Source organism: Muscardinus avellanarius, assembly GCF_963383645.1.
Source record: "Muscardinus avellanarius genome assembly, chromosome: 15".
Taxonomy (NCBI): Eukaryota; Metazoa; Chordata; class Mammalia; order Rodentia; family Gliridae; genus Muscardinus; species Muscardinus avellanarius.
In genome coordinates, this window is record NC_137801.1 from 52,982,812 (window position 1) to 53,008,667 (window position 25,856).

Below are 25,856 nucleotides of genomic sequence, written 5' to 3' on the forward strand. Positions count from 1 at the left end.
GCGGTGTACACGGAGGCTTGCTAATCTATTGTCCTCACATTGTTCTAAAAACAGATGAAAAAATTTGTAAACACTTTCCCTATAAAAATGTTTCTTCCTTTAGTAGCACATTTTCCAAAAAGGGTATAATTTGACTTCATTTTTCAAGTTTATGTTGAAAAATGGACCAAGGACGGCAAGACCACTTGCAACCATCATCTTTGGAAAGAAAATGTTGCTTGAGAAGAGACAGTCCTAAAAGCTGCTCGGGGCTCTGAGAACTTTGGAGATTTTCTTATTTCTCTCTTAACTCATGTTTCACCATCTGTGAAATGGAGGCTATGTATGCCTCTGACAACCCCAGAAGAAGAATCTGAGCAAAACTGTAACTATGTGCGACTTTCTAGAGTTTATTTTTTTTTGTAAGAAAAGTATGATGTAAAATGAAGATATCAATGATAGTGACTGCAGTTGTCACCATTACTGTTAATACAGTATTGTAATACAATGTCCCTGTCATACCATTAACGATCTTCTTGGGATCCAAAGTGACAGGTGTAAAATGATTTTTTAATGTCATACTTGCTTTGTCTTATAAAAGAAAGTCTATGAGGACCTCGAAGGAGGCCAAAATAAAATATCCATATAAGCAACATCCCCCTAGCACCAGATCTAAACTATTTTTTATCTTTTGCTTTCCAAGTCAAAAACAAATTTGTTGCAGATGTTATGTTTATCTTCTTTTATGTAGATTTAAACTTCTTAGGAATAGTATTTCTTTCAGAATTACATATCAATTGCAACCACAGACTGTGATGGATAGTGGCAGCAATGGGAAACATACTTCTGACTTTTCTACTCAGTGTACATTGGCTGTTGATTTTATACAGTCTTCATTGTGTAAAAGAGGTACTCTGTCCAGTATATTGAACTATTTTTTGATTTATGAATTTATGTTGCATTTACAAATTCCTTTTCAATATCTTTCAGAAGGTTTTGACCATGTTTACTCGTGATCATATGATGTGAGGAGTTGTGGTCATATATCACATCCATACGTTTCTAGATTAAAGTTTATTTGGTATATTTCTCATTTAAGAAGTTAAAATGTGATAGCAGTGTGTTTAACATTTTTTCATCTGTAATCATAGCTAAAACAGGCTTAGAGTTTTCATTTCTCTGATCCTTGACAGGTGTTGGTCAAAGTACAAAGTAATTTACCTTTTAAATTTAAACTATGTCTATTACCTAGCAGAATAGAAAATCAAACAATAGGAACTACATTACCTAAACCCACTTAGTTGTCAAGTTTGAATTCAGTTGTTATACCTATTGAATGAAAAGAAAATAGCATATTTTAGTCATCTTTGCACAGGTTAAAATGACTTTTGGAATCATAGCTGTGCCATTACTATATCGAAGTAATTCATGGATTTAGAAATTAAAGCTTTGAGTCACTCAGACAATTAACTATATGTGTTACACATATATTAAAGGAAAGCTAGATCTATTTCCTTTCCATTAATTAAATTTTTTTGGCAGAAAGTTTGGCTTGGTAAACAAAAACCTCTAGCCAAAAAAAAAAAAAACTTGTTAAAAATTACTGGCATTATATCAGGACCAAATTTCTGTGTAATAGAAATTAATATTCATTTTGCACATGTTGACCACTGTGAAAAAGTGGAAGACTGTGGGATGTGGAGGGAAAAGATCTAGACCCAAGTTAAAAGTATAAAGTCGTTTCAAGATACAAAATCAAGATGCAAAAATTAATTACATTTCTGTCTACTATCAGGAAACAATCCAGAAAGAAAATTAGCAAATAATTCCATTTATAAAAGGATCTAAAAGAATAACCATTAGAGTTAGATATAGAATGTCTTATAAAGAGCTCATTTATTTATATTGAGGGTTGTTATGGTTACATCATGAAAATTATAGTGTTAGCAATGGATGTATTGTAATGGTGTTGGCCTGAGCTGGAAGGGTGTGACTAGAAACGGTGGATCCCTGGGCTGCAGCCTGTGGATTATATATGGCTCCCCTTCCCCTCATTCCCGCTTTGGCTTCCACCTTCCATGATGTAAAAGCAAAGCCATGCACACTCTCCCTTTCTCCACTTAGCACTCCATGCCCTAGGACCCACAGTCCTCATAAGGACTGAATCTCAAAACCATGAGCTACTAGATCATCCTTCCTTTAAGTTATGTGGTCACATCTTTTAGACTATAGCTGTAAAAATATTGATGAGTTCAATAATACACTGAAGAATAAATTTAAGCCGGGCGTGGTGGCGCACGCTTGTAATCCCCGCGCTTCGGAGGGTGAGACAGGAGGATCACGCAAGTTCGAAGCCAGCCGCGTGCGTTGGTTTAGGAGACCCAGTTTCCAAATAAAAATATAAAAAAATAGGTCTGGGAGTGTAGCCCAGAGGTAGAAGGGCTTCCAGGAACCCCAGTACCGCCAAAAAAAAAAAAAAAAGAATAAATTTAATTAAGATGCAAGATTTGTACACCGAAAATTACAAAATGTTGTTGAACCAAAATGAAGACATTTCCCAATGGAAAGATATCACATGCTTGGGAATAAAAAATTATTTTTTGTTTGTTTGTTTTGTTTTGTTTTGTTGCAGATCTGGGGATGGAACCCAGGGCCATTCGACCTCCGAGCTACACCCCCTGCCCTAATTTTTATTCTTTATTTTGAAACTGGGTCTCTCTGAGTTGCAGAGGTCTCACTAAGTAGCTGAGGCTGTTCGCAAACCGCGATCCTCCAGTCTCAGCCTCCCAAATGCTGAGATTACAAGTGTGTGCCACCACACCCGGCCAAAAAATTCTTAATGCTATTAGTATATCAATATTAACTAAAGCAACTAAAGAGTAAATATAATTGCTGTCAAAATCATAAAGAATTTTTGAGCGATAAAAAAATCCAATCTTAAATTCTAGTGGAAGTTTAACAGACCCCAACCAGTCAAAACAGTTTTGAAAATGAATAAAGTTGGAGGTTTTATACTTCCTGGTTTCCAAACTTATTACAAAATTAATCACAACATAGTACAGTACTGAAATACAGATATATAAATCAAAGAAATAGAATTGCAACTCATAAATAAATCCTTGAATATATAATCTAATAACATTTGACGAGAGTGCTAACACCATTCAAGGGGTAGTCTTCTCAACAAATAGTGCTTGAAAAACTGGATATCCACATGCAAAAAAATGAAGTGGACTCTTACTTAACACCATATAGCAAATTTAATTCAAATTGGGTCAATGATGAAAATGTAAGACAAAAACTAAGAATAAAACATTACAGAGGAAACAGAAGATTTGGGGTTTGACAATGATTTCTTAGATAAGACAGTAAAAGCATAGGTCACCAAAGAAACCATAAAATGATTAAATCTCATCCAAATTTAAAATCTTTTGTGCATCACAAGCACTATCAACAGAATAAAATGGCCACTCATTGAATGAACAAATATATATGCAAACCATGTATCTGATAAGGGATTAATATCCAGAAAATAAACAGAATCCATAGAATCTATTAGCATCTCAAAAAAGGCTAGACACTTCTCCAATGATCTATAGATAGCCAATAATTGCATAAAAATACTCAACTAGTAATTAGGGCAATGCAAACCTAAAATGAGCTCCCACTTCACACTCATTAAGATGAATGTTATCAATAAAACAAAATAACAGGTGTTGGCAAGGATACAGATAAATTAGAGCTCTTATGCATTGCTGGTAAAAAATCTAAAATGGAATATCTGCTGCTGAAAAGAGTGTGGTGGTACTTAGAATTACCATCTGTTCCAGCTATTACACTTCTAGGTACATACCCAAAAGAATTGAAAGCAGGGACTTAAATAAGCACTTATACAACAGTACTCTTGGCATCACAATTCACAATACCCAAAAGTTAGAAACATTCTAGATGACCATAGAGAGATGACTGGAGAAACAAAATATAATATTTACAAACAATGGAATATCATTTGGCCTTAAAAAAGAAATGAAGTTCTGACAGTATGTTGCAATATAGGTAAGCCTTGAAGACATTGTGTTAAGTAAAATAATCCAGAGATGAAATGATAACTATTATCTGATCCCAATTATAAGAAGGGCCTAACACAGCTAAATGCACAGAAACAGATAATCAAGGGAAGTCTGGATCTGGTAAAAATGAAGAATGGGTACATAGCTTTAGCTTGGAAAGATAAAAAATTTTGAAGATGGATGGTGGTGACAGTTGCACAGAGATATGAATGTACAAAATGCAGGCTAATATTATACCTAAAGATTGTCAAAATAGTAAATTTCATGTCATGTATATCTTACCATAATTTTAAAAGCCACACTTCACTGCTTGAGATCAGAAATTATATCTTGTTTCTCTACATATAAGAAGTTGTCTACCCACCAGGGTCTACAGAATCAAATGTTAAAACCCAGCTTTTCATCCACTGGCTATTTAACTAATAACTACTATTAAAATTTTAAGATCTCTACATCTAAAACAGGACAGTTATAATAATATATGCTTTATAATATGAAAGGAAGAGTAGCTGAATGATTCATTAAATAAATGTTTGGCCTGGTGCTAACAAATGGTAGGTATTAAATAACCATTCACAGAGCTGGGGATGTGTCTCAGTGGTAGAATGCTTGCCTAGTGTGCTGAAGGCCCTTGTTGGATTCCCAGCACTGAATAACAATTCACTATTCTTCTTACCCAAGAGATTAGCACAAAAGTTATCACAGTTTTCACCTCTGACGCTACTGTATGACTCACCATGACTTTGGCCTTGATTTTCTGCCTATAAAGTGGGAATTGTGATCCCGCTTCACATGAAAAAGTGCCTGTAAATTACAGGAATAAGATACTTCACAGAATAGACTGACAAAATACACTATAAAGAAGCTGGACACAGTAGTGCATGCCTATAATCCCAGTACTTTCGAGACAAAAACAGGAGGATTATGAGTTCAAAGCCAGCCTTAGCAACTGAGAGCAGCCCTCTGCAACTTAGTGAGGCCCTGTTAAAAAAGTTAAAATAGGCTAAGGGGATAGCTCAGAGGTAGAATGTTCCTAGGTTCAGTCCCCAGTAAGGACACTCACACACACACACACACACACACACACACAGATAGTGGGGGTAAATATTATTTGCCACAAAGAATATTTTTCAAAATTGACTTCAAATGTAAAAACGCACTTCAAAAAATAATTTGGAAAAAACTTCAAATATGAAATTATAATAGTCAGGTTTCCCATATGAAAAGACTGATCACTCACCGAAAGGTCAAATAATATTTCAGGACAATACGAAACCTCATGAAAAACAACCCAAATAACCAAGAATGATTTCTTACACAGCAACTCATGCCCAAGGAAAAGGCTACCCTCCGCATGGCTCACTTCATACTCAGTCTCAGTGAGGTTTCCTGGAAAGAGCAAAAGCGTCCGCAGCTGAGTTAAGCCAGATGCCCAGTGATCAACTGAAGGCAGCTGGTTTTCCAAGGGAGCATGTTGGAAGTTTTCCTTCAACCTGCAGGAAAGCTCTGTCAAAGTCCTTCTATGCATGCACTTCTCCTCTGGGTCAGCAGAGGGCACTCCAGCTCCACGAGAGATCGACAATCCCAGGCCCTGGGCTGGCTGTACCTTCCTGACTTTGCTGTCAAAAGATGTGAACCCCAGACCAGCAGAACTTCTGCTTCCACAACCAAATTCCACTGAAAACCCAGTCCTTTTCCCTGGGAATTATCAGCACACTCAAAAGGAGTAAAAGGAGCCTCGGTAAAGGGAAACCCTAAAGCCACCGAGGAGGCTGTGAACCTGACCCACTCCATGAACACCTTAGTCCAAGGAGGGCTAAAAAATGTTTGTGGCAGACACCATGAAGGATTAAAGTGATACCTCCCACAGTTCACAGCCCCAAAGCAAGGTTCACTTAGGAATATTAAGTTACAGGCTGAGCAAGCAGACCCACCTGGTCACAATAAAGTCACACAGGTGAAGAGAGGAAAGGAGAGCGTTAAGCACACTGCGAGGAAAGGTTTAGACATGTCCCAAAGCAAAGGGTTCCTCTGGCCTGACCTAACATTGCGGTCACTGTTAAAATGTACATGTGTGTGACAGTTTCTGAGGCTAACTCGCATTGTGAAAATAAATGCTGCTGCTTACTAAGATGGTGTTGAATTAAATATACGAAACCTCATGAAAAACAACCCAAATAACCAAGAATGATTTCTTACACATTACCTCATGCCCAAGGAAAAGGCTACCCTCCGCATGGCTCACTTCATACTCAGTCTCAGTGAGGTTTCCTGGAAAGACCCAAAGCGTCCGCAGCTGAGTTAAGCCAGATGCCCATATGCTGGGCGTGGTGGCGCACGCTTGTAATCCCAGCACTTGGGAGGCTGAGACAGGAGGATTGCACAAGTTTGAAGCCAGCCTCAGCTACTCACTGAGGCTCTCAGCAACTTTGTGAGACCCTGTTTCCAAATAACGTATAAAAAAAAGGTCTAGGAGTATACCCCAGAGGTAGCAAGCCCCTGGGTTCCACCCCAGTACCACAAAATAAAATAAAATAAAAAGTAAAAATAAAAAATAAAAAACAATATAAAAAACAATAAAAAGGTAAGATCTCACAAGGTGGCTGCTCTGTCTGACACAATTATTCGGTTAGCTACAAATGGCACTTGTTTAATTAAAAGACCAGGTAAAACTTTTTGTTGTCAAATTATCTTCATTCGATTCATATTGTGCAGCAGGCCAGATATTTCTTTATAAGGTCACCAGAGAAAGATGTCTTTTCCTCTGTTTTCTTTTCTCCTAGGCCAGAACTATCTTCCTCATCCTATTTTTTCCCTTCTAATTCACTTCAATCAATATGATTTACATTCTAGATCAGCCAAGAATCACAAAGAAATAAGACAACTATTCAGATTTTAATCTAATATATAATTAAATGCACCTTGTCTTTGTGGTTTAGGCAATATTCTGGTGAAATATACAATCAAGTAAGTTCATTATAATATTATTTGAGTGATTTAATCAGTGTCAGAAAAATAGGGTTGTGTAAAATATGCTTTTGTTTAGAAGAAGCATATTCATTCATTCTGAGCACTATGCCTTATGCATCTTGGTAACAAGTAGTAGATCTCTCTCATAGGCCTAAAAAATTAATGAAGCAGGATCATATCCTACCTTTAGTATTTTTAAACCTGTATAACCCTGAGTACTTAACTTCTCTTAAAATTTTATTCTCAATTATAAAACTGAAGACAATCAAAGTTGCTAAAAGATTGAGACTGCATAATCATATCTCAAAAACAACCCTGGACATAAATGCAACATTTTCCCTTTAGTTAAAACAATGAATTAAATGTTATTTAAATTTCATAAAACTCAAACTGACTTGGATGTTACTTTTAGCCAAGCCATTTGCCTGGCCTGGGAAAAGTTTGATTTCTTCATTACTTGAGGCCATAAAATATAAAGGTGCTTAAATAGGAAAAACATGAAAATAAAAAAGGGGAAATATATTTAATTATCATTATCCTCTTTCCTGATAATTCAATAAAAGACCTCTTCCATGAATGCCAGTAAACAAGAAAAAATTTGCTACCTCCAAAGGGATAGAGTAGACCTAAAGAAGGAAGTGGCCTGACTTAACAAGACTTGTGTAGCAGGATTCAGTGCAGTGCTCTCAGCATTTCTAAACCAAACTGCACATCTAGGTTTCTTTCCAAATAGTATATTGATTACTTTCTGCCAAATTGTGGTCTTTCAAACAGCATGTTCCTTTATCATCATGGAACCAGCAGTTTTAGATTCCATAATTGAGAGCTACATAGTTTATAGGAATTGGTATTCAGAATAAGACTTTTTAGTTTGAAGCTGAATAATGATAGATGTGTGTAGAGCCTGGTTGCTTGCTGGGAAAAAATAGTGCATTTCAAGTTTCCATATATTTTGTTAGGGGAAATAACACCTTATGCATTCTTTTAGAAGAGAAAAATACATTTCCATCTACCACACATCAGTTTAGAAGACCTAATTCTAGAAATGCCATAGTTTCTTGTTTTCTGGTAGTAGCTACTGAGGGCTAAAGAAACAGTAGTAAATTTATCTTCTTGTTCCAGCAAAATTATTTGTTCTAATATATATATATATATATATATATATATATATATATATATATATATCTCACGATAGCTCTGTCTTTAAGGCTCCATTCATTAATGATAAGAAATGATAACAGAGAGAATGTATCACAGTTTTCCATGAGCAGTCATGTTATGCTTGTACCTTTCTGAATAAAATGAAAGTAGATGTTGACTACTTGACTATATTTACTAATCTTTTTTAAAATAGAGGTTAACTAACTGATCTTTACTAATTGAATTTCACACAAGTAACTTGGGAAAAATATTCATATATCTGTCATCTTATTCTTGTGGAAAATATGTATTTTGAGTTTTTATTCAAATACTAATTCTGAAGTTGTTCTCTAGATTTTCATAAAATATTTTTTAAAAACAAAATCTCAAGCAATTAAAATAATAATAGGCATCCCATATCCCACCATCTTTTTTTTAATAGAGACTACCAAATTTAAAAGTTTTTATAAAGTAAATTTTCTGATTCATGTCTCATTAAATTTCAGTTTGAAAAACAAAACCAACACAAGTGTGGTGACATACACCTATGATGCCAGTATTTGGAGGCTGAGAAAGGAGGATTGTATGTTCAAAGCCAGCTTCAGTAAGTTAGTAAGACCTTGTTTCAAAAAAGAAAAAGACCAAAATATTCTGTACAAAGTTCGAGAATATGTAGAACCCGAGAGATTTCTCCCATAGTAGTTAACTCAACAAAATATAAGCAATATAAGCAATATAATAGGACTCAAATTGCTTACCTAATGGGCTAAAGATCTTTAAAAAATGTCCTGTTCTTCCAGTATAGAATATTTGTAGAGACCATGTACTGTTTTTATCACTTGTGGTAGTTCAGTTTAACTATTGCCACAATTAGTTGCCGTGTCCTGTAATTATAATTTTGGATGCGGCTCCCCTGCAGTCCTTTTGAATATATACCAATCTAGCTCGATCTCTCTCTCCGCTCAAACTCTATAATGGAACATTTGTAGTTTGACATTCTGAATGGCCAAGGAGTCACTTTATACATTATAGTTTCTATTTTACAATAATTATTTATACACTTAATGGTCACAGACACACAAAAGCTTAATTTTTTTTTTTTTTTTTTTTTTGTGTGTGTGTGTGACACTGGGGATAGAACCCAGGGGCATTCTATCTCCAAATAACATCCTTGCCCTAGTTTGTTTTTTAATTCTGAAACAGAGACTCACTAAATTGTAGAGGGCCTCTCTAAGGTTCTGAAGCTGGTTGAGAACTTGAGATCCTCCGGTCTCAGCCTCCCAAGTCCTGGGATTACAAGAGTGTGCCATCACACCCTGCTAAAAGTCTGCTTCTTATATAACTTGTAGTTTCTAAACATGGAACAGGCATAGAATAGGATCCCCTGAAACAAGTTTTAATTGTTCATGGTAAACTGTTTTAAAATTTTTTATTGTATAGAATACTATTTTAGAAGTCACTGTTATTTGTGATATTAGTACTATATAGAAATCACAAGTATTTCTTAAATAAGAGTTCTTAAATAACAAGAGTTCTTAAATCAGAATTATTATTTTTTATCACAGGTGCAGGGTGCATGAACACATACTCCTCAACACTAAGGAGAAAAGGGATGAGCTTTCTTCCTAACAAAACTCTGAGAATGCTAATTTACAAATTTAGAAATGATATCTTAGTGTAATTGATCATGCTTAGACATGGCTCTGAATATCTATAAAACTTTATAGGTAATAACTTGAAACCAAGTTGCTAAACATGTACATTAGGAAACAAAGGTAGCTTTTGAAATAAATGTAATTTCTTTGAGAAGTTTACATCTCCATATATAATATCAAGCAATGACTACATCTGAACTAGTTTCATTAATTGGTAGGAATACAAAAATGCATTTATAATTTTATTTTAACTTTGATATATTACTTATTTTTCCATTTACATCTTTATTTTTGTGTGTAGTTTGGGTATTAAATACAAGGGAATTCTCCCTCTGAGCTACACCTTCAGACTTTTTTTTTCATTTTGAAATGGTCTCTACAAGTTGTTGAGGGGCTCACTATGTTGCTGAGGTTGGCTTCGAGCTTGTTATCCTCCCAGCTTGAGTCTCCCAGGTACTCTGATTACAGGTACTTGTTTAGTCCCCCAGGTACTGTGATTATAGGTGTGCACAACCATACCTGGATCATTTATTATTTTAGGATAAAATAATATAATATAATGTTAAATATTAGTTTAAAAAATTAGAAGATCATTTTTTAATTTATATAATATGTAGTGTCCCAAGTAATTATAAGATCTTAAAGATGTAATCAAATATAATATTTTTATTTAATCTGAATGCCCAGCATGTTGTTTATTTTACTTCCCAAATTGAGTAGGAAAAATATTTGATTTTTATATAAAAGAGAAGAGATGGCCACATAAGTATCATGAATTATAAAATAACTTTTTATATATGAGAATTTTACATTGCACCTATTTTTTAAGACTATTATGTGAAGATCAGGACTGAGTAGCATTTACTATTTCTCAAAGCAAAAGAAAATCAACTTGTATGAAATGTATCCCTCACTCCTCCCCCCCAAAAAAGGCTAAGTGAAATATAAATATGAAACAGCCTTTATTTAACTCCAATATGTACTTTTCCCTGAATTCTTGTTAAAATTCACTTTCAAAACAAGGTCCATATTGAAATAGGTTAGATAGTTCTAGAATTACAAGACTCTTCGGTGATCTCACCCAGTTGGCTCCTTTGTCGCTCTAGAGAAGGAGTCTCCAGCCTGGGATCTGTAGTATAATTAGCTTGCAAACATAGGATTCAAATAAAAGCAAAATTTATGTTATTATAGATGTGTGATTGCTCACTCTAACTGGAATATAAAAAGTGAGTTAAATTACATACATTTGTTTATTCAGTCTATTTTCTAATATCCCTCACCCGGAAAAACTACAGTACAATTAGCAAGATGGAACACTAACTTTCTTGAAGAGAGGGAGAGGTTCCATTCTGTCTCCAAGGAATCAAAGGAAAGAGAAAGTCTTCAAAACAAACAGGGTGTTGTTTGGTTACCAAAAACTGTGCAACTGCCATGTTACAGTTGAAGAGCATTCAGGGAAAGTTATACATTGTTCTGATAAATACTACTACTAACAGCAATAATTCTGTCAATCAAAAGTACTGAAACCAAATTAAAAGCTCTTTGTTTTCTCCACCCTCAAGGATGAGGTCTAGGTGAAGAAAATTGATATTCAGAGACAGGCTACATCTTCAGATCCTATGGCCTAAGGTCTCGAAGGCAAGGGAAGCAAAATAAGCACAGTTCTCATCCAACAGTCATGGGTTTGCAAGAATTTGAAATAAAACTTTCCTTTAAGCTACTGCTTTCATGTCAGAAATAAAACACATGTACAAGATTTAAAGCATTGTATGTCTAACCCTTCCTGACCCCTTTTACATTCGCTTTGTAAGAATAATAACTATGATAATAATGCTTATGCCTAGGACTGGAATGAAGGTTAATTAGTTAATATTTATAAAGCTTTCTGAAAATGAAAAGTACTATTTAAACACTAAGTTTATTCTTTTCTCCATTCACTCCCTCCCTGCTTTTATGTCCTTCTTTGCTCAGAGATCACTTATCCCTCCCTGAGTCTGCGAAGCTTTGCACCGTGATGATGTTTCCTACCCCTTTCTTAGTCCTGCCCCTGACTCACTCTGATCCCTGACACTCACACAGTAACCTTGCACTTCTTCCTCCCCTCCAGTGCTGTAATCACCTCTTTCATTTTCATTTCTTCCCTCTGGTTTTTCATTCCTCACTCATCTTTTATTTTTAATTCACTTTTATTGGTGCATTGTGATCACACCTCAAAACAACGAAGTTCAGAGTGATAGGATCGCGTCCCCTGGATCCCACCCGCTCCCTCCCCTTCTTCATACATGATTGGAATTGGTAATTTCATATATGTACATAATGTCAGTGGAAACATTTCCCTTTATCAAGCTCTCCCTCCTTCCATAGCCCCCCTCTGTTACTCCTCTGGGGTTTCTACTACTTTACCTGGAGTCTCTATTGTATCCCGATTTCTCCCTAGCTCCCACACAGAGAGAAAGTCTAAGTCTCTTCACTTTCTGTGACAGGTTAATCGCACTGTAACATTCTCTAGCTGCATCCATTTTTCCGCACATGACATATTTTGTTCTTTTTTATGGCCAAGTAAAATTCCACTGTGCATATATCCCACAATTTCATAATTCATTCATCTGTTAGTGGATACCTAGGTTGGTTTCTAATTTGTCTTTCTGAAAATGAAAAGTACTATTTAAACACTAGTTAAAATGAAATATATAGAGAGATATACATATACATATACATATACATATACATATATATGAAAAGTACTACTTAAACACTAGTTAAAATTAAAAGTATATATATATATATATATTACTATTTAAGTATATTCTCTTCTCTATTCACTCCAATTTTGTGAATTGTACTGCTATAAACATGGATATGCATACCTCATTATAATATTTTGAATTCAATTCCTTTGGAAAGATACCCAGCAGTGGCATGTCTGGATCACACCACTAGGGTGGTTCTATTCCCAGTTTTTTGAGGAACCTCCACACTGATTTCCACAACAGCTGCACTAATTTGCAATCCCACCAACAGTATATTCATGAAGAACTGTTCAGCTCCTAAGTGCATGACTCAACTAGCTGCTTCCTAATTATTCTTACTCATTACAGTTCCTGTCTCTAGTGATGCACATAGCCACTTTAATAGTCAAAGTCACTTAAACATGGCTATACTTTTGCTCAAATGCCACGAGAGCCTTCCATTTACTGATAAAGTTCAATGTTTCCTAGTTAACACCCTGAAAATTGTTCTCTCACCTTTTATTTTCAAATTGCATTGAATATTTAGTAAATACATACTATCTGTTCTGTTAAATGCACCTGAGATACATTTTCCAATTTGTTTCTACTCCTGAAGATCACATAAGTACCAGCCACACATCTGGAAATAAAACACCCATAAAACGTGGCCTTGGTCCTCATTAAGTTATACATTCTTCCCAATTCTTGCCTCCCAATCCCAATGCGCTCCAAACTCTGTGTAAGTCCATTCATCCACATGACCCAGCCACTCTTTCCTATTTTTTTATAAAGCTTTATTGAAAATTTTGAAGTGATTACCTCTCATCCTGTGATAATTATTGTTCTATGTATTTATTCTGATACATCTTTATTATATTTACTCCATAGACATACATGAACTCCTTATCATATTTGAGGAGTTGTTCTAAATTTTGTGGAAGCTATACAAATGTTGTAAATAGTTTCACCATTAAAGATATTTTTCTTCTTAAGAACATATAATGTTTTGGATTCAGAATGTCACCCTAACTGTCATGGAAACAAGGTAGCAATGTTGAAATAGGGGCTTAATTACCAAGAAAGGGTCCCTGGAGTTGTAGCCTTGGGAGTTATATATGGTTCTCCTCCCCATGCTCGCTTTCTCTCCTCTCTCTCTCTCTCTCTCTCTCTCTCTCTCTCTCTCTCTCTCTCTCTCTCTCCCTCTCCCTCTCCCTCTCCCTCTCCCTCTCCCTCTCCCTCCCTCACTCTCCCTTATTCCTGGCCTCCCTCCACCATGTGAGGATGTGAGAGCAGAGACTCGCCCTCTCCCTCACTCTGTTTCCTTGCCATGACCTGAGCTTCATACATACAGCCTGATGTGGACTGAACCTGAAATCTCAAAAAAAAAATCCTGTGAGCAAATAAATATTTCTTCCTATATGTTGCATGGTCAGTTGTCTTCCATTGTAACAGTGAGACTGTTGACTGAGAAAGGACATAAATAAGAAAATGATACATGACAATGAAGGCCACCAACAACATTAAGAAGTAGATGAAGAAGAAAACATTTTCAGCAAGTAGGTCGTAGGAAAGCAAAGTTTGTGTTAAAACTGATTTGTTATTGATACAGAAAAAATGGGTGGAAGGCTATTTGAAGCAGAAGTAGTAGTAATCTATCACTATCTATCAATGGATTGCCCCACAATTTAATGGCTTAAAACATTTATTATCTTACAGTTTCTTTTATTATATCATTTACTATCTAATGGTTTCAATGAATTAGGAATCTGGCTGCAGTTTATTTCAGTGCCACTGATTCAAGGTCTTTAGTGGTGTTTTAACCAAGCTGCTGGCTGAGGCTGCAAACTCATCCAAAGGCTACCACTATCAATATTAAGCTATACATTTTTTGTGTGTGTGAACTGCCCTCAGAGCCTTGCCCTCAGGGCCTTCCCACAGGAATGCCTTAGAACAAGGTGGCTAAAGGAAGCTGGCTTCCTCAAGGTGAGAGATCAGAGAGTTAAAAAGGGTAAAGAGAAAAAGAGAATCAGACATAGAGATACACACTCAGTGCAGGAGGTTAGTCTTTATAACCTAATCTCAGAATTGACATCATTTCAATTCTGTCTTATTCTTTTCATTATAAATCCTATCCATCCAGGTATGGTGGCACATGCTTGTAATCCCAGCATTTGGGAGGCTGAGACAGGGGAAATGGCAGTTCTTGGACAGCCTCAGCTACCTAAGTAGTGAGGCTTTTTGCAACTCAGTGAGACCTTATTTCAAAATAAAGAATAAAAATAGGACTGGAGGTGTAGCTGGGAGGTAGAATGCCCCTAGGTTCCATCCACAGTACCACAAAAATAAATAAGTAAATAAATAAATAAATCCTGTCCACACTGAAGCTGAAGGGATTTATACAATGGTATGAAAGCTATACCTGGAGCTATAGCTCAGTGGTAGAGCACTTGCCTAGCATGCATGAAGCTCTGGGTTCAATCCTCATTGCCACAAACAAACTAATATATGATAAATAAACAAATATCACTAACTCTATGTAGCAGGTAAGGATATAAGGGGGCATTCAGCAAATACCTATCACTGTACTTATGACAATACTGAGGAGAAACTGATTCATGAGCATCTGACAGTGATGAGCAGTCCATGGTGGATAGACATGTCACCTAAATATGGAGAGCTCTGGTACTGCTGAAGAGTCTGACTTTATAGAGCTACAGGAAAACTGCCATGTGCAGAGTAAGATTTTAGAAAAAATTACTTATATTAACCATGAATTTGAGGTAAGAGTCTCAAAATTAAGAAATACTAGTTAAGATACTTACATAATAACCTAAATATTAGATCCATTTGAAATGAGAATTATTTGGAACTTAAATGTTTATTACATAATTTCATAAATATAATGAATTTCTTGCCTGTCCACTGAAATTAAGCTTTAACAATAAGATAATCTCTAATATCTATATTGTGTCTATATTGTATCTAACATAATGCAATTAGGCAATGTTATATAACCACTTTTTTAAAAACCAGAAAAAACCATAAGGAAGTAGTATACAAGAATGAAGAATAGCTGGGTGTGGTGGCACACACTTGTCATCCCAGAATTGAGGAGGCTGAGACAGGAGGATCTTGGTTTGCAGTTTGGGGACAGCTTCAGCTACTTAGTGAGGCCCTCTGCAAATTAGTGAAACCCTGTTTCAAAATAAAGAATAAAAAAAAAAATAGGGCAGGGGGTGTAGCTGGGAGGTCAAGTGCCCCTTGGTTTTCATCCTCAGACCCGCAAAAAAGAAAAAAAAGAATGAAGAAGTTTCAAGAAAAATGTTTTTCTTTCTAAAAAATAAAAATAATCAGGCATGGTGCCTGTAATCCCAGTACTTGGGAGGCTGAAACAGAAGGATGCAGGTACAAGAATACTCTCAGCAAGTGAGACCTTGTTTCAAAACAAAATATTAAAAAAAGACAGGGGTTATAGCTTAGAAGAAGAATGCCCCAGAGTCCAATGCCCAGTACCACAATAGATAAATAAATGATAAATAAATAAAATTAAAAAATTAAAAATATTGTGTTACAACTGAAATGAGATATCAAGATGTAAAAAGAGATCTTTCCAGAAACAGTGTGAATGGGTAGAGAATGTGGGACTCGGAACATTGAACAAAGGCAGAGCCGAGAGATAGTTAAAGTAAATGGAGACTTGAGCACATTTTTGGCTAAAGGAAAGCAGTTAGTGGAAATGAAAAGAATTTAGAAACATGTGAGAGAAGGACTATATGGTATTAAATCCAAAAACAGACAAAAAGGAATGAGGTTTTTAAAAAATGTACAGATGGTGGCATTAATTGTGGAAAGACAGGGACAAATTCTTCCTCTAAAAGACAGGAAGAAAATATGGGTGATATGTGAAAAAATATTTTTACTTTGAAAAGTTCTATAACAGAATTTCTGCTATCAATGATCAATATTATTATAAAGGTATTAAAATATTCTGGTTTTTAGGTCACAAATAAATATCATCTATGGTACACATAGATACATATAAAGTAAGTTAATAGAATTCACAATAATATCTGTTATTTAATAATTTTGTTTCCTTTCACTAACTTTTGCCTCATGGGCCACATGGAAAAGTTATTCTCATAAAATAGAGTTTTGTGAGACTTCCGGGAAGATGGCGACGGAGAAAAGTGGGGCTTACGAGCCCCGCTAACAACCAATCTCTATTACTACAAAATCAGCGCCTTTCATAGTCAGAAAACACAATCAGCAGAGAAACAAAAAAATGTAATTACAAGGGACAGAGAAAAAGAAAGCTGGAAAAACAAGACACCAGAAAGAAACCAGACTGCAGTGCTGTGGCCAGAACCATGGCGCGGAGTGGCGGGCGCCATCTTACCTTGCAGCACCAGGCCCCAGAGAAGAGGGGAACTCAGAACGGAGCTCAGAGCCACAGAGGAGATACGCCAGCTTTACGCCCAAGGACACGGCAGCAGCGCCTTACTGCCGGCGGCAGCAGCGAATTCACCGGACGGCACCAGACCAACACACTCAACAGCCCACCAGGATCCAGAGAGGAATGGTGGACAGCAAACTGAGGTGAGCTGCTGCGGAACGGCCGGGCAGGATTCTGCAGATTTTTCGGTGCAGGGAGCATCTAAAGCTCCCAGAGGCTGGGCTCAGCACACCCTGCCAGGACTCAGAGCTGAGCTTAAAACCAGAGAAGAAATATGCCAGCCTCATGGCCGAGGGCATGGCAGTGGCACCATATTGCCACCGGTGCAAACAGCAGCGAATTCACCGAGTCCATTAGAGCTCCATTGGCGCACTCATCAACAGTAAGTCAAATTGCAGCCCCTAGAGTAGAAATCCCAGTACTGCACTCCCAGGGACTTGACCCAGTGGGGGAGTGGTGGTGGCAGAGATATTACACCATAGGAGAACACCCAACCTGGCACCCCCCATAGTCTAAAGTAGCCTCAATTGACTCCCTGGGTCTGAGACTCTGTGATACAACCCAGTAAAGGAGTAGTGGGGTCTGAGATACCACAGACTCAAGACCCAGAGCACCTTAAGTGAAGTCTTAGTAACCCAAGGGAAGAACCCAGAGAAGGCACAAACTTCCGAAATCATGGGAAAGAGGAATAACAATGGAGCAATGAATGCCCACAACCCCACAACATCAGAACCCGATAAAACAGAAATTCAGAGATTTCTAGAAGATCAAATCAGGAAAATAACTGTAGAAATAATAGAGCTGCTTCAAAAAGAATTCAGAGAGAGCCAAAAAGAGATAAGGGATGTAATTAATGAAGTAAAGTCCTCAATTCAAAGCACAAACAACCGATTAGACCACATGGAGAATAGATTCTCACTCTTAGAAGATGATCACTCCAAAAATGAACGCATAGTTTCTAATTTAGAAAAAAAGTCCAACAGCAGGAATCTGACATTGAAGAAATATGGGTCCATTTTAAGAGAGCTAACCTAAGAATAATTGGAATAGAGGAGGGAAAAGAAGGTGAAACTAAAGGGATCAACAATCTCTTCAAGGAAGTAATAGCAGAAAATTTTCCAAACATAGAGCAAGAGGTTGATACACAGGTCCAGGAAACTTATAGAAGTCCCTTTAGACAGGATCGGAGAAGAGGATCCCCACGCCACATAATTGTCAAAATGACCAATGTGGAAGCCAAGCAGAGAATCTTAAAGGCAACAAAAACAAAGGGCCAAGTGACATTCAGAGGCAAACCAATTAGAATCACTCCAGAATTGCCAAACCAAGTCATGAGAGCCAGAAGGGCTTGGAGTAACATATTCCAAACTCTGAAAGAAAACAACTTCCAGCCAAAAATTTCCTACCCAGCAAAACTTTCTATCAAATTAGATAGGGAAATAAGAACCTTCTATGACAAACAGAAACTGAAGGAATTTATGTCTTCAAAACCAGCGCTAGAGAAAATACTCAAAGAGATTAACTACAAAGAAGAAATAGGTAACACACACCAGAACCAGAGAAACAAGATTTTCCATCCAACAACTAAGACTGGTTATCTGTGGAGATTCATTATTTATGTTAGTCTTTTACATATCTCTAAATTGTATTGTTTGCTTTTATAGTTGCTAATTTTTAGGATTTCTAGTTGGAATATTAATATACCTTCAGATATAGCATTTGGAAATATTTTATCCCATTCTATCAGTAACTTTTAACTCTGTTTACATTGTCTTTAGATATACAATATGTTTTCTTATTTTTTAGGGAGTTTGTTTACCCTTCTGTTGCCTGTGCCATTGAAATCATATCCAAAAAATCACTGCCAATTTCAATGTTGTGAGGTTTAATGACCCAGATTTTCTTCTAAAAGTTTAGAGTCTTAAGATTTATATTTAGGTCTTTTATCTATTTTGAGTTAATATTTGTATATGGTGTTAGGTAAGGGTCCAATTTTATTCTTTTCCATGTAATTATTATTTTTCAACAATATTTAGTTAAAAGATTATTATTTCCTCCACTAAATGTTTGTGGAAACCTTGTCAAAAATAACTTGACAATATATGGAAGAATTTAACTCTAGGCTTTTATTTAACTCCAATGGTTTATATATCTGCCTTTATAACAGTACTACACTGTTTCAATTATTGTAGCTTTATATGGTTTGAAATCAGAAAATATACATCTTCTAGCTTTGTTCTTTTTTGAGATCATTTTGGGTATCTAGAGTCCATATTCCATATTAGGATAGATTTTTTTTTTCTGAAAAATAAATAAATAGGGGACTTCCGGGATGATGGCGACCAAGAAAAGCGGGGCTTAAGAGCCCCGCTAACAACAAATCTCCATTACCACAAAATCAGCGCCTTTCATAGCCAGAAAACACCATCACTAGTGAAACAAAAAATCACCAGGCTCCAGAGAGATAGCGGACTGAGAACAGAGCCAAAGAGGAGATAACCGGCCTTGCGCCCGAGGACGCAGCAGACGCGGCAGCAGCGCCATACTGCCGGCGGCACCGGTGAATTCACGGGACGGCTACAGCAAGCCGAGGTGAGCCACTGCGGAACAGCCAGGCGGGATTTCTCCTCGCAGAGAGCATCTAAAGCTCCCAGTGGCCGAGCTCAGCACACGCTGCAGGGATTCAGAGTAGAAATCAAAATCAAGAAGAAAAACGCAAGCCCCATAGCCGAGGGCGTAGCAGCGGCGCCATATTGCTACCGGCGGCAGCAGCAGCGAATTCAGCGAGGCCAGTACAGCTACATCTGCGTACTCAAGAACAGTGAGTCAAATTGCGGGCCACAGAGGAGAAATCCCAGTACTGTACTCCCTGGGACTTGACCCAGTGGGGGAGGGGCGGTGGCAGAGATATCACACCATAGGAGAACGTGCAACCTGGCACCCCCCACAGTCTAAAGCAGCCTCTATCGACTCTCTGGGTCAGAGACTCTGTGATAAAACCCAGTAAAGGAGTAGTGGAGTCCGAGATACTACTGACTCGAGATCCAGAACACCTTAAGGGAAGTCATAGTGACCCAAGGGAAGAACCCAGAGAAGGCACAAACATCGGAAATCATGGGAAAGAGGAATAATACTGGAGCAATGAATGCCCACAACCCCACAACATCAGAACCCGATAAAACAGAAATTCAGAGATTTCTAGAAGATCAAATCAGGAAAATAACTGTAGAAATAATAGAGCTGCTTCAAAAAGAATTCAGAGAGAGCCAAAAAGAGATAAGGGATGTAATTAATGAAGTAAAGGCCTCAATTCAAAGCACAAACAACCGATTAGAACACATGGAGAACAGAATCTCGCTCTTAGAAGATGAGCAATCCAAAAATGAACTCATAGTTTCTAATCTAGAAAAAAATATCCGACAGCAGGAATCTGATATTGAAGAAATATGGGCCCATTTTAAGAGAGCTAACCTAAGAATTATTGGAATAGAGGAGGGAAAAGAAAGTGAAACCAAAGGGATTAACAATCTCTTCAAGGAAGTAATAGCAGAAAATTTTCCAAACATAGAGCAAGAGGTTGATACAAAGGTCCAGGAAACTTATAGAACTCCCTTTAGACAGGATCGGAGAAGAGGATCCCCACGCCACATAATTGTCAAAATGACCAATGTGGAAGCCAAGCAGAGAATCTTAAAGGCAACAAAAACAAAGGGCCAAGTGACATTCAGAGGCAAACCAATTAGAATTACTCCAGACTTCCCAAACCAAGTCATGAGAGCCAGAAGGGTTGGAGTAACATATTCCAAACTCTGAAAGAAAACAACTTCCAGCCAAAAATTTCCTACCCAGCAAAACTTTCTATCAAATTAGATGGAAAAATAAGAAGCTTCCATGACAGACAGAAACTGAAGGAATTTATGTCTTCAAAACCAGCACTAGAGAAAATACTAAAAGAGATTAACTACAAAGAAGAAATAGGTAACACACACCAGAACCAGAGAAACAAGAGTTTCCATCTAACAGACAATTAAGATTGGTTATCTGTGGAGATTCATTATTTATGTTAGTCTTTTACCTATCTCTAAAGGGTATTGTTTGCCTTTATTGTTGTTAATTTTTAGGATTTCTAGTTGGAATATTAATATACCTTCAGATATAGCATTTGGAAATATTTTATCCCATTCTATTAGTAACTGTTAACTCTGTTTACATTGTCTTTGGATATACAATTTTTTTTTAATTTTTTAGGGAGTCTGTATACTCCTCTGTTGCCTGTGCCATTGAAATCATAACCAAGAAATCACTGCCAATTTCAATGTTGTGAGGTTTTATGACCCAGATTTTCTCCTAAAAGTTTATAGTCTTAAGATTTATATTTAGGTCTATTATCTATTTTGAGTTAATATTTGTATATGGGATTAGGTAAGGGTCCAATTTTATTCTTTTCCATGTAATTATTATTTTTTAACAATATTTAGTTAAAAGATTATCATTTTCACCACCAAATGTTCGTGGAAACCTTGTCAAAAATAACTTGACAATATAGGGAAGAATTTAGCTCTAGGCTTTTATTTAACTCCAATGTTTTATATATCTGCCTTTAGAATAGTACTACACTGTTTCAATTATTGTAGCTTTATATGGTTTGAAATCAGAAAATATATATATCTTCTAGCTTTGTTCTTTTTCAAGATCGTTTTGGGTACCTAGACTCCATATTCCATATTAGGATAGATTTTTTTCTGAAAAATATATATATAAATATATGATAGTTTCAACTAAAAAATAGAAAAAAATATTCTCTGGTAAGAAAGAAAGCAAAAAGAAATATTGAAATGTTATCTTTAAGTCATCAAAAGCTTGGTATCAGACAAATGAAACTGTTATGTGAGATTATCATTTTTAATTTTAGATAAATTGCCATAATACTAGATGTCAACTACTAAGCCAAGCATGGGAGGGAGGGATAGGGAGAGAATGGGGTGGGGATTGGGCGGGGGCTGACTGGGAAAAGTGTGCATGTATGTCTACAAAAGTATGTATCCTACTATGATGTATGAATACAGTGCACCAATAAAAAAAATTAAAAAAAAGAAAGAGAGAAAGAAAGAAAAAATAAATAAATAAATAAATAAATAAATAAATAAATAAATAAATAAATGTATGATAGTTTCACCTAAAAAAAAAAAAAGAAAAAATATTCTCTGGTAAGAAAGAAAGCAAAAAGAAATATTGAAATGTTATCTTTAAGTCATCAAAAGCTTGGTATCAGACAAATGAAACTGTTATGTGAGATTATCTTGGATAAATTGCTATAATACTAGATGTCAACCACTAAGCCAAGCATGGGAAGGAGGGATGGGGAGGGAACAGGGTGGAAATCGGATAGGGGCTAATTGGACGATGTGTGCATGTATGTCTACAAAAGTTATTTTTTATCCCATTATGATGTATGAATACAGTGCACCAATTTAAAAAAGTAAAAAAAAAAAGAAAAAACAAACAACAAGCAACAACAAAAAAAAATTATAGAGTTTTGTGTTAATATTGGGTCAGGTGCCTTTAAAAAAAGATTAAATTTTTCTCAGATCATCAAGAATTCTATTTAATGAATACCTGAACTCCTATAGTATGGAATATCTCAAGCTAGAAGATGTAGGAGAGACTAATACAAAAACAAAGAGTTTTTGCTTTATTTATGTATTTAAATATTTCTGGTGGTACTGGGGTTCCTGGAAACCCTTCTAACTCTGGGCTACACTTCCAGACCATATATATAATTTTTTTTTTGAAACAGGGTCTCTTAAGCCAGCGATGCTGGCTTCAAACCTGCACAATCCTCCTGCCTCACATGCGCGGGGATTACAAGCATGTGCCACCACGCCCGGCTTCAGTTCTTGCTTTAAAGAGCCAATGATATGCCGAGTGTGGTGGTGTACACTTGTAATCCCAGCATTTGGGAGGCTAAGACAGGAGGATCACACAGGTTCGAAGCCAGCCTCAGCTATTTATTTGAGGCTCTCAACAATTTAGTGAGACCCTGTTTCCAAATAAAGTATACAATCGTTCTGGGAGTATAGCCTGGAGGTAGAAAAGCCCCTGGGTTCCACCCCCAGTACCAAAAAATAAATAAAGAAATAAATAAATAGCCAATGATAGAAGAAGAGTGACCAGCACAGAGATTCCTCCAGACAGAAAAATGGCATATGGTTATTACTAACAAATCTATGGGATTCAAAGAAAGAGGCCAGTTAATGTAGCAAGTGGCATGATCATCAGAAGTGTTACAGCATACATGGAAAGGCAGCTGGATAGCACTTTCAAAAGGAACAATGAAAAGAATGAACACTCCATGATGAGACAGCAATGTGCATAAAGCATGGAGGTGGAAATTATAGGAAATGTTCACAGACAACAGAGTATTCTAACTAAGCTTGAGTGGAACTCTGAGGGCAAGAGTGAGAGATAAGCTTGGGCTACCTGAGACTGTAACAAATGGTATTTCATCAACAAGACAATAAATTTAGATCTATGTTTTAAGAAGCACATAGACTTTGGAATCAGTTGAAAATGATACATAGCATCAGGAAATTGGGAGTGAAATGCTAGTCTTGATTGCTGTAGTAATGGAACTTAAATGGAAACAAAGTCCAAATGGAAGGAAGCCTTGGACAAGAGAGGCATTGCAGGAAAAATCCAAAGAATAAAGCAAAACAACTGGGTGTGGAGATGATGAGGGAGAAGCATGACCTGCTCCAGAGGTTTTCTGCTTTGTTTCTTGGCCTGCTGAGAATCCTTCCAGTTTGGAACATGGATGGTTTCCAAGAATAACAATATGAGGACAGTGCAGAGTGAGTTGAAAGTCAATGCATACTGCAGAAAAGTCTCTCTTTGAATCCAAATGGTATGTAATGGCCTAGGTGGTTCCTTGAGCTACTAGGTTAAAAAAATCTACAGGGAGTAAAATCAACAGAAGTATTTGGAATGTGAGCTCTGTCAGAAGATCATAAGAAGAGTAGAAAAATATTGGTATAGTGGTGTTATACAACAGATGGCATAACTAGCAGAATGCCAGAGTAGGAAGTAAAACTACTGCATTGTAGGTACCAATGAATACGTATCAACGGTGTCTCGAAAAATAGCAATTCTTGTCAAGACATCTAACAGCATCCGTGTCTCAACAAAATATTCCTCAGGTCATCAGCTATTAAATCAAGAGTCACAATTACCTTCCTAAGAAATACCAAAACATTTTAGCTTACTTTTCATCTAGGAAGACCTGAGAACAGAAAAAAGGCATAAACAGTCTTGAAATTATAACACGCACATCAGCCAATCAGTGTAAGATATAATATTTATTTCCTGGTAAAAGACACAGCAAATAGGGCCTCTGTCCTGTCATTCCATACTTTGTAATACAAAGAATAATTTCAAAGGAGGCTTAAATTCTTTCCTTTTTACTCTATTTTCTTTTTTCCTAAATCAGGAAATCTACTCTATAGGTTCATATTGATATTAGGATCATATGCTTCTTATACAATGAATGGTATATGAAATATGGCAATAAGTGGCTTTGAAAGTACCTCAAAAGAAATTATGGAAATCCCTACCTTGCTATCCCAATAGCTTAGGACGAGTAATCACAATTTTTGTGAGTTCACAGAACACTATTCCAGTGTTCAGAGACAGCATATACATTATTGTCTCTTTCTTTGAAGATTTTTAAAATATTAAACACTAGACATATTCAAGGATAGCTTGCCAGCTTGGTCAAAAGCACCACTATCTCTATATATTCACTAAGTCATAAAGCTTCTATGCTCTAGCTATGCATATATGACATATAACCTTTATTTCCCTTTTGTGGTTTCCTACTGAGACAATAAAGGTCTACAAAAGCAAGTGTTTCAATCACAGATATTTTCCATGTACCCTTTTATATCTACAAACACATTGAGGTTGCTGAGGTATAGTTCAGAAGGGTAGTTGAACATTAATTATACTAAGTAAAATAAATTGGACCACATAAGCAAGAAAATTACCTTAGGCATCTGTTAGTGCTATCTATGGTTCTAGGCTGGTTTTCTATGAACAGAAGGATAATCCTCTGAATTTTAGGGGTATTTGGTTCCATCTTCAGTTAGATAGTTCCATAGAAGCCTCTGTCTGCCATCTTGTAGAAAGCCAGCTAAAGTTAAAATCATGTGGATAACAAAAAGAGCATTTGCTTACATTCTAATCAGAAAAAAATCTATCATTAAAATAAAGTTCAGAATACAGATCCAAAGCTAATTTATCTTTATTAGGAGAAGAAAGAGAACCATATTATAAACAATAGCCACATTACAAGTGGAATCAAGAGGAAATTTTTGGTACTTTTTTCTCAGTAATATTTACAAAACAAATATGTAGATATCATTGGATTCATTTGAATACACCAGTACAATAAACACGTTTAATAAGCCACTAACACGAGTGCAATACAAAGACACTGCTATGAAGAAGTTAGTTTCACATTAAGCACTGTCTTAAGTGTCCCTTATGCATTAATTTACTTTATTTAGTGAGGTTCCTAAAAGTTGCTAAAATTACTTTGAGAAAATAAGTTATTTAAACTTCAGGTAAAGTTACTAGCAATAGTAATCCCTCTTAAATGCTAGAAGATTCTAGAAATGCCTGATCTCTCATGCTAAAATTTTATCAAGTCTTAAGCATTAACTTAGGATCAAGTCTTAACTTTGCCACCAACTGCTTCTGTGGCCTTGGACAAATCATATAACTTCTCTAAGCCTTGCTTCCTCACCCAACATATGAGAATAATAAGAATATCTTGAAAACTCATTGGAGTATTTGTGGACAT